The sequence below is a fragment of the Humulus lupulus genome, chromosome 6 (assembly GCF_963169125.1).
Source record: "Humulus lupulus chromosome 6, drHumLupu1.1, whole genome shotgun sequence".
NCBI lineage: Eukaryota > Viridiplantae > Streptophyta > Magnoliopsida > Rosales > Cannabaceae > Humulus > Humulus lupulus.
In genome coordinates this window covers 65619965-65630816 of record NC_084798.1, presented here as the reverse complement: position 1 = coordinate 65630816, position 10852 = coordinate 65619965, and the positions used below count along the sequence as shown (strand labels likewise).

The 10852-nt window shown below is 32.5% G+C and overlaps 1 non-coding gene across 1 annotated transcript; it reads left to right on the top strand.

Annotated features, from left to right (window-relative positions):
- The first annotated feature begins 488 nt into the window (after positions 1–488).
- LOC133787345 (small nucleolar RNA R71) lies at positions 489–595 on the top strand. Its single transcript, XR_009872373.1, has one exon. It is a non-coding gene; the product is annotated as a small nucleolar RNA R71 (small nucleolar RNA).
- Positions 596–10852: the final 10257 nt, after the last annotated feature.

Below are 10852 nucleotides of genomic sequence, written 5' to 3'. Positions count from 1 at the left end.
TGAAATTTGGATGGTTGCGCCAACCGGAATTGTAAGTGTTTGAGAAAGGGTTATAAGGCTTCTTGTAATCCCCTAAAGCGTTGCATTGTTCCTCATTTCCTTCTCTTAACTCACCAAGAGTTGGGCACTCTTGTGGTTGATGTTCCGCCCCTCCACATATCCAGCATGGATCTCGTGTCTCTACCTTTGCAGCCATATGGATTCCTCTACCTTCTTGAGATTTGAAAGCCTCAAATTGCTGTCTCAATGATTCGATTTGGCTTTTAACGTTGTCATCTTCCTTTAATTTGTAGATTCCAGTTGATCGAGGCTTGTCCATAGGACTCGGTCCATTCCATGTGTAGGACTTTTCAGCAAGATCGTCGAGGTACTCGAAAGCTTCATCAGGATCTTTTTGAAGGAATTTGCCATTGCACATCATTTGCACGAATTGTCTTTGTTCGGTTGTAAGACCGTCATAGAAATAGTTGATCAGATGCCAGCTTTCGTATCCATGATGTGGGCATTGATTTATCAAATCTCTAAACATCTCCCAGACCTGATGGAAAGTTTCATGGTCTTCCTGGATGAAGATAGAGATTTGCCTCTTAAGGCTGCTAGTCTTATGGGGCAGGAAATATTTGGCAAAGAATGCTTTTGTCATTTCATCCCATGTTCCGATAGATCTAGGCCTTAAGGAATACAAACATCTTTTTGCTTTGTCTTTGAGAGAGAAAGGAAAAAATTTCAATCTCACATTGTTGGTGACATCAGCTTGGTTGTTGAATGTAGCCACCACCTCTTCAAATTCCCGTATATGCACGTATGGACTCTCATTTTCCAACCCATGGAAGGTTGGTAAGAGGTTAATCATGTTGGGTTTGATATCGAAATTTGACATATTGTTGGGATACATTATGCATGAAGGTGTGGCTGTACGCGTACGATGTAAATATTCCAGTAGCGTCTTGGTTGGACTTCATCTTGATGAGCCATCGTGGGTGGTTCAGGAAGTCTCGGTGAATCGGGAGTGTTTGAACGAATGGAAGAAAACGACGAACTAGGAGAGTTTTCTAAAGTTTCTACTTGTTGTCTCACAAATCTCCCTAGTGCGTCTTTGTTTCGTGGCATAAATTTTTTTATTTATTTTTATTTTGTAAGTATTATAAGTGCAAATATGTAATAGTGTAATAAGTATACACCAAAATGTTCCCAGGCCAATTGGAAAGGCTACCAAGGTACCACTTTAGGCCCAAGAGCTTTTCTAGAACTCCCCGAGGTTCTTAGAAAAGATTGGAGGGTAACACTAACACATACCTTATTTAAGAACCAATTTTTCTAAGACAGAACAAGTTTTGTTTTTACTAATTTCCCAAAATTACACAAATGTCCTCAATACTTTGTTTGTTTGTTTGTTTTTTTTTAAATTTTATGCTTTTTTTTTTCGGAAAAAACCTAAATTTAGAAAATAAAATTCTAAACCTAAAAATAAACTAAAAAAAACAAATGAATAAATAAATAAAATTACTAAGGAAAAATAAAATAAAAGAGAAATTAAAAAAAATATACAATGTTTTTTTTAAATAGAAAAAAAAAATTTACTATGCAAACCTTTAATTGTAGAATTACCTCTCCGGCAACGGCGCCAAAAATTGATATTGCCCAATAAACTCCTAAGCGGTCGCAGTAGTAATCGGGCTATGTCGTATCCACAGAGAGGTAAAATACAAGTAAAAAGAAAGATTAGTAAATCAGAAATAATAAACTTTGAAATAATGTAACTTTGAAAAAGAATATAAACATTAAATAAACAAAATCGAGGAATTATAATTAGAAATAAAATATGGAAGGCCTAAGTTACATTCATGCAAACATATATATATTTTAATAAAATTGATTCATTATACTCAACTATAATTCTACACCATTAATTATAGTTGGAAAATATATATAATAAAGCTCACCTTAAAATATGTTCTTTAATTAAATTATACTAACTTCTAATTTTTAAAACCTATCATATTATATACCTTAGAGCGACAAAATACCAATGGCAGAATGCAGTAAAAAGCATATAATATAACAAATATCCTAAATTAAATTAAAATCCTAAATTACATAAGAATAACATGACTAGACTTATGTAAAAGATACTAATAAATTTAGAATAAAATTAGAAGAAAATAAATTTAATTGTAACAAATATATAGAAATGAAGAACAAAATAAAGAATCAATATATTAAAAATATAATGTGAAACATGAACTTCACTCTAGCCTTTCCACAAGATAATTTAGCCTAAAATAGGCATTGTTTTCACTCAAAGTAATGTAAAAGAAATGAAAGAAAAATAAGAACAAAAATGCTTTTCTCTCTCACTATACTCTCCACTTTTAATTCCACAATCTGATTAGTTTTTTACTCCATTTGGTTCTCTATTTATAGTGGAAAATAGGACCAAAAATGTGTAAATCCGTGTACAAAATAGTGGGGGAAATGGCTACAAAATTGGAGCAAAGTGGGGAAAGTGTTGTTGAGCCGTGGGAGACAAGGAGGCACGTGGCGGAAGCAGATTGGCTCAGCAACTGGCATGTTGCTGCGTGGGGGACAGCCGCCAGGCAGTGGGACGCGTGGCATCTTCGAGTTGGCTCGGCAGCTGGCGTGGCATAACGTGGCAGGACATGGCAGGCAGCGTCAGGCGTCAGGTGCGGCAGGCTTCTTTGTTGGGTGCGTGGGGAGCAGACTGGCGACGAGTGGGACAAGTGGTAGATCGTGTCAGGCGCGGCTAGCGGCTTGGTTGGCGGCTGGGCTCCTTTTTGGGCCTATTTCTCCTTCAAAAATACCACTTTATCATCATTTTTTTCAATTATATTTCTTTCTTTCTTGTTTCTTTTTATTTGTGTCAAAAATATATTTTATTTTCTGAAAATTAAACATAAATTAAATCAAAATTAATATTTTCAAATATAAAATATATTACAATAAATCTATGAAAATATTAATTAAAACTTAATTAATTTTAAACTTTAAAACTTAATAAAATTATATTTTTGAGCATTAATCAACTCCGTATTCACTTCACCCGGGATCGACCAAGATGTACAACGATGTCAAGACAATGTACTGGTGACCAAGAATGAAGAAAGACATAGCAGAATTTGTAGCAAAATGCCTTATAAGTCAACAAATTAAGGCTGAACATCAAAGACCCGCTGGAACTTTGCAACCATTAGAGATTCCCGAATGGAAATCGGAAGATATAGCGATGGACTTCATGATGGGATTACCAAGGACCACCAAGCAACATGACTCTGTTTGGGTGATAGTAGATAGACTTACAAAATCTGCTCACTTCTTGCTAGTAAGAACAGTTTATAACGCTGACCAGTACATAGAGCTTTACGTAGTGAAGATTGTAAGATTACATGGAGTTCCAAAGACGATAGTCTCTGATAGAGGATCAGTATTCACATCAAAGTTCTGGGAAGGTCCACAGTGTGCAATGGGCACTAAGTTAAAACTAAGTACGACATTTCACCCTCAAACTGATGGTCAGTCAAAATACACCATATAAATATTAGAAGATATGCTGAGGGCATGTGCATTAGACTTCTTAGGATCATGGAGCAAGTATCTTCCATTGATAGAATTCTCTTACAACAACATTTATTAGGCAACGATAGGCATGGCACCTTATGAGATGCTACATGGACAGAAATGCCTATCACCACTTCATTGGAACGAGGTTGGTGAAAGACAATATTTAGGACCTAAGGCAGTAAGAGAAGCAAGTGAGGTAGTAGACAAGATAAGACAACGAATGATTGCAGCTCAAAGTCGCCAGAAGAGCTATGCCGACGCTAAGAGGCGAAATGTTGAGTTTTCAGTAGGCGATCAAGTCTTTCTCAAGGTTTCTCCGATGAAGGGGATTATGCGTTTTGGAAAGAAAGGAAAGTTAAGCCCGAGGTTTATAGGTCCCTTTGGGATATTGGACAAAGTGGGGCATGTAGCATATCGGTTGGCTTTACCGCCATCATTAGCTGAAACACATAACATTTTTTATGTATCGATGTTGAGAAAATATATATCAGATCAATCCCATGTGCTCGATTATAAGGCTATAGAGTTAAGACAAGATTTCAATAATGAAGAATGGCCAGTACGTGTTCTAGAACGGGGAACTAAGGAATTAAGGTCCAAAAGTGTCCCTATGGTTAAAATCTTGTGGAGCAATAGCACAAAAAGAGAGGCCACATGGGAATTGGAGGAATATATAAGGGAGCGGTATCTCGAGATGTTTGGTAAGTAAATTTCGAGGACGAAATTCTTTTAAGTAGGGGAGAATTGTAGTATCTCGGAATTTTACTTAGGTAGATAGTAGTAGCTGTAGAATTTTAGTTTTCGTGGATATTGGTCAAATTTGGGATTTAGTTAGAAACTCGTAGAAATAGTTATGGATTTTATAAGTTTAACATATGGTTTAGAAATATTAATTTTATCATAAGGTTTGATTAATGAATATGGTCCTAGAATATTATTTATTATAACCTAAGGTTTAGATAGAATTAATACGAATGTGACACTTGTCACATGTATGTTTATTAAGGAATTAAGGATTTTTTATGAATAGTTTAATTAAAAGAAAGATATAGAAGCTCTAGAACCTTCTATTATCTGTTAGGATCATGTTTTACTCAGTCCAAATAGTTTAATCAATTTCAAATTATCCTGAAATGTGCAAAAACGTGTTTAAAATATCACTGTATGTCGTTATATCGTAACTACAAGGGCCGATATATCGCCTATAATTGATAAGGAAAACACATCGACTTCGCATGAACGAAACCACAGACCCACGATATAATGGTAGGGGCGAAATACTACCTACCCTAGGCGATATATCGGCTCCAGTGGCCAATTTTTGAATTTTCGTAGAATTCTGAACTAAAAACCACCCTCAACAACATTGACTCGTTCCTGAACATTTTTGACCGAGTTTTGGGCATCTGTTGAGCAGATAATTCAAATTTATTCATTTTTAATCATTTATTTATTCATTGAAAAGGGATTTAGTTTCACTCCTTGAACTCTATAAATGGGACCCTTCACTTAGCCATTTTCATCATCTCTCAAGCATAGTTCAGAGCCTCCAAGCTACTAAGTTCGTTCTAGAGAGAAACACTAGGGTTTTGGGGTTAAAGCTTTCAAATCTAAAGCTTTTATAAACACTTGGGAATTAAGTTTTTGTGTGAATTCGGTGTTCGAGGTATAGATCGAGGTTCTAAGCTATTCAAGGTATTCAGTATCTTCAGGTTTAGTTCACTATAGTTTCTATTATTCTTTCATTTTTTCTTCAAATCCTTACTTGTGATAGTGACTTTTGGTTTGGTGTTCAATTTCTTTGAAACATAAAGTTTTCGGTAAGTTCTTATCCCGATGGTTTAGATCTTCTCTTCATCTTATTTTCTTTAGAAACTTATGGTTTTCTTATGTTTGGTTTTAGGAGTTTCCAATCTTGCTTTTGTCTCCAATATTCCGGTTCTTGGTATGGAAAATTAGGTAGTTTAGTATTATGACTTATTTTTTGTATTTTATGATACAGTTTATGTTTGTATGACCTAACATTTCAGGTACAATAACGGGGTAAGTGTGTCTGGACCTAAGGTGTCCAATGATGTATGACGGACTATGTTTGGTAGGCTCGGTTGCCAGAACTTTATGACAGACCTAAGTGATGTCCGGTGTATGACAGACTTATGTCTGGGGCTTAATTGCCACCCTTGTGTAAACACTTATCTTTTTATTATATCTGACTTGTTATTATGAGCTATAGTTATGAATTATGATCTATGACCTATGATCTATGACTTATGACTTATGACTTATGACCTATGACTTATTGCTTAGAGCATGATTTAAGATTTAGGACTTAGATTATGATTTAGAATTATGACTTAAGCTATAGTATGACCTAGAGTTTGTGAATTTATGTTATGTTTGATTATATGACTAACTTTTGTTTGTATTTTCCTTACTAGGCTTAGAAGCTCACCCCTTATGATGTTATTATTTTAGGAAATTAAGGATAGAAAGGCCGGTGGCGAGTGGGACCTAAGAGCTCCGTGATGTATTCGTGGGGACCATATAGTCGAGGAAGATCAAGCGGGCCTATTTATTTATTTTCATTAAAGAATGTTTTCTTTTAAATTTTTATTTAAATGTTGCTCATTTTTATGTTAAAGACAATTATTTTATTTTTGTAAAACCATGGATCCATGTATTTATTTTCAAGTTTTTATTCAATAAAAGAGCAATATTTATGATTTTGACCTAACGCTGTGTTCTCAATAATTTATGAGAAATTAGGGCGTTGCATGACTCCACTAAAGGCTCAGAATCCCACTCTTGAATTCATAGAACACTCTATAACAAATATAGATACGATGTTAATTATCCATTGTTACAACTATAATTGTCACTCAATCCTCTATAGACGGTCTACAATGAGATGAGACTAAAATACCGTTTTACCCCTCATTGTATTTGATCCTTAAAACACTTAGTTCCTTATAAATGATATTTCAGTAAACTAATTTAATTACTGAAATGAGATCTGTAGTGCACTAATTTTTTTTTTAGATTATTAAAATTTTTGTGTTTTATTTTATTTAAGTGTTAAGTGTGGTGAATTTTTATTTAAATGTTTACTTATTTTATTTAATTGTTTGTTTGTTATTTTATTTAATTGTTAGAATGGTTTGGTAGAATTTTTGGTGAATTTAAATTTGTTAATTGTTTATTTGATTATTTATTTTAATGTGTGAATAATTGTGTAACTTGTTTGTTTTACTATTAGTGTTACATTTTATTAAGTGTGACAAATTATGTGATTAAAATAGATTACTTTATTTCATTATTGTGTGTGCCGAAATGTATGTGTGTGTGTGTGTGTGAATGTGTTTTATTTATTCATTTATTTATTTTTCCCATCATAGAAAAGGAAAGGATATCATGAATCTAGACTTAATGTGAGTCTTGAACATTTTTTTTTAATTTTATTAAGAATAGAAAGGAAAATAGAAAATAAAAGAATTATAAGTTGTCATCTTGTAGGAAAAGATGACAATGCTTATCTTTGATTTGGTTCACATTAGGATAAGGGTTTAGGTGAGGTGTAAGGAGAGGGAATGGTGGGATTTAGCTTAATTTGTGGGATAGGAATTTAGCTTTTCACACTTGAGTCCTCTTCTTAAGGTTAGGTCACTAGAGGCTATAAATAGGAGGACATGGAAGCCTTGGGGATTCTTTGCTTGTGGCTGCCAAAATTAGAAAGAGAAGGAGAGAGAGAGAGAGGCGTGAAAGAGAGAGAAGGAGGATAAGAAAGGAAGATGAATGAGGAGGTCTTAGGTATGGTTTTTCTTATGGTTCCTTGTTATTTTTTTTAGATTAAGGTTTATCTTCCCCATCATCTTAAGTCTTTTTCTATGTTCTTCTTCTTCATGGGTTTCAAAAAAAAAAAAAAAACCCTAGGGTATTCAAGGGTGATTATCACTTGGGTGTTGATCAAATTGTGTTCTTGATTTTACAATCAAGAGAGGTATTGAATCTCTAACCCTAATGCTATGATGTTTTCTTTGGTTCATGGATTTATGGATGTATTTTTTATATATTGATGCATGGGAAATTGATCTAGGCGTGGGTAGGAGTTTATGGTGTTGGTTGGTTTTTCTTAATGTTGTATGCTCACAAGATGTGTAATGAGATGATTATTGAAATATGGTGTTGATGATATTTTATGATTTTATACATGTATGTTTCGGCCTATGGGGTTTGGGCATATTGGGTTGTTTGATTTTCTTGTGTTTCATACATGTTAGAAACATGCTAGGTTTCATGTGTTTATAGATGAGGAGTTTGTGTCAATTCTTGTTGGGCATCCAGGTGTTTCGGCCTAGGGGTGATGTTCAAGCATGATTGTTTTCCTTGTATGTTTCAAATCAATTGTGATTCTAGAAACATGATAGGGTGTATATGAGATTATGTATCAATAAATTATGGTATGCATGAAAAATGATAGGAACATGTTAGGTTTAATATATAAAGGCATATATGAATATTGGTGTTTATGTTATTCATGCATGTTGTATTATTATTTTGTTGGGTTGCATGTATGAACTCATTGGAGATATAATAAGGTTTTGAAATGTTGTAATTGAATATGTGTTGGTTATGTTCTTGAATTGTTTGTAGAATAAGAGCATGTTAGGATTTGTAATTTATTTGTGCTAATTAGACATATATGATTTTGTATCAATTTTGAGAGGCATGAAATAAAAGATAAATTTCATGATGATTTATGCTTGCTGATTTTGTGATTAAATGGTGAAAAGATTGATGAAATAATGATGTGCATGCATAAGAAATGTCTCTAATGATATGTGGTATTTGAGGGAATAAAATGGTGTTTTAATTTACACTTAAAATGATATTTTTGCACAATTTATTACCTTCAGTTTTTTTTTATATATTTTGATGAAAATAAGAGTTTTTTTTAAAAAAAAAGGAATGGTGATTTTATGATAAATTTGATTACTGGAATTTTTGTTTAAAAATGTAAAGTGTGTTTCAATAAAAAAAATTTGATTAGTATTTTGAAATAAATTAATATCCTAAACTATGGTAAAATTAAAAGTGGTATTTTTTTCATATAATATGAGTGGTTATTTTACTAGTTATGATTTTTTCTTTAATTTGATTAAGAAAAATGCTGAATTTAATTCACTTGTGATTTTTAAATAAGTTAAATGATGGCTGAAAGTTTAGTTTAATAAGTTTAAAATAATTATTGGATTTTCAAATATAAGTTTATGTTACATAAAATTAAGTCTTAAAATAATTCAAGCAAAATATATTTTTCCCACACTTAAAATTTATATTTTTCTCATATCAATTATGTAATTGTATTAATTAAAATTAAATTGATATTTTCTAAGGAAACATGATAATCATAGGTATTTTAAATAAATTTCAAGCCTTTGTTATTTCTTTGTAATTTGAAAACAATAAATGAGTTTATTACATATATTTTTAAATGGCTAGATAAAATTATTTTTATGAAATAAAAATAATTTCTTGAGAGATTTAATCAACCTAGAAATTTTAAGAGGATAATTAATAGTAAACAAAACATGTTACAAGTCTACCATTCTGAAAATGATAGAAGTAAGACGCGTAGAATTATCGTTTTTAAACGCCACATTTACGCAACGTTCCCACGTATGCATGTTACATGCAATTTTACTTTTACGTCCAAAATCATGTCTATTATGCAACCATGTAGTTTTTATAGAAAGATCATGCATGAAAAATAAGTAGAATGTGTATTATTCTTTTATGACCTTATGTGTAACTATACATATTTGTATGTTGTGAGTAACTCTCACCATGTGTGCATGACCCGTGCACACATGAGTTATATGAGTGGGCAAAATAGTGTTTATGTGAGGCTAAGGAATGTTATTTTGATTATGGTATAGGCTCGTTGAGAAGTTGTCGTTTTATTTAGCTTGGACCTGAGGTAAGGAAGTTAGATAGAATTTATTTACTTATGCTATGAATGGTAAGATTGTACTATTCATTCATACAACAATCTTACCATTCAATATGATTTTAACTATTCCTCTTCTTCTTCTGCTAATAGGTTTACAAAACTAATTTATATTCTTACAAGGACATATAATTCTCAAACTATATGCAAACTTTCTACATCTTTGTGATAAGTTTCAACATACAGTAGGCATTGAGAATAAAAACCTAAAAACTATATATGTACTCTCGTCCAATATCGAAATTTATGTCTAAACAATTATAGCATAATTAACTCTCACTTCTCAGATTTTGAATTAAAAACATATGAATCATGCAAATGGTGATAAAGCATTCACAAACATTAAACATAAATTGAATAGATCACAATTATGAAGAAGAAATCATAAAACTTGCATTGAATAATAATAAAGTATCAAAATACTACATTAAAACCCTTAAAAATTAAATTAGTTCATGATCATAGTAGTAACATCCATCAAAGATAAATAAAAAAGACATTAAAAGAAGAAATAGAAGAAGAAGGAGAGAACTCTCTCTAAGTGTTTCTCTCAATGTCTCGCAGCCAAAAACTACTTTAAAAATGCTATAATGTGTTTACATAGATATCCTAATGATTTTGTGTGAAAATACCTTTTTGCCCCCATAAAAATGTCATTTTCATGCTGTCCATGAAAAGTGTACGGACAATAGCGTCGGGGCGCTGATTCAAATTCTTGGAACTCTCCTTTTGACTTTGATAGCACTGCAGCACTATATACTGGCGTTGGGGCCCTAATTCAACAAGTTATCTCCACTATTTGTAATAGCACTGCATCGCTATTAATGGGTGTTGTGGCGCTAGTTCGCTTTTGCTGAAATCTTCAATTCATCTCTGAAAGTGGTCTAATTTTGCCTAAAACACTCTTAAGCTCCCCCATGGACTGTGATCACTTCAAAATCACCAATTAGACCATTTTTCTATTTTGTTTCTTCTCATTTCACTTCAACTCATATACTTTACCATTAAAACCTGAAACAAGAAAAATACAAGCATAAATCTGCACAAAACAATCCTAAGTAACTAAAACATAACCTAAAATGATCATAAAATGAACCTAACAAATTTCCCCAAACTTAACATTTACTCGTCCTCGAGTAAATATCTCAAAGCATTGTAAAACACAAACACGAATCAAGCCAACTACAACAATGAAGCCTCAAAATTATGAATATCATGCACATATAGTTAGAAAATTCACCCACCAATGACAATCCAGATTTTTGT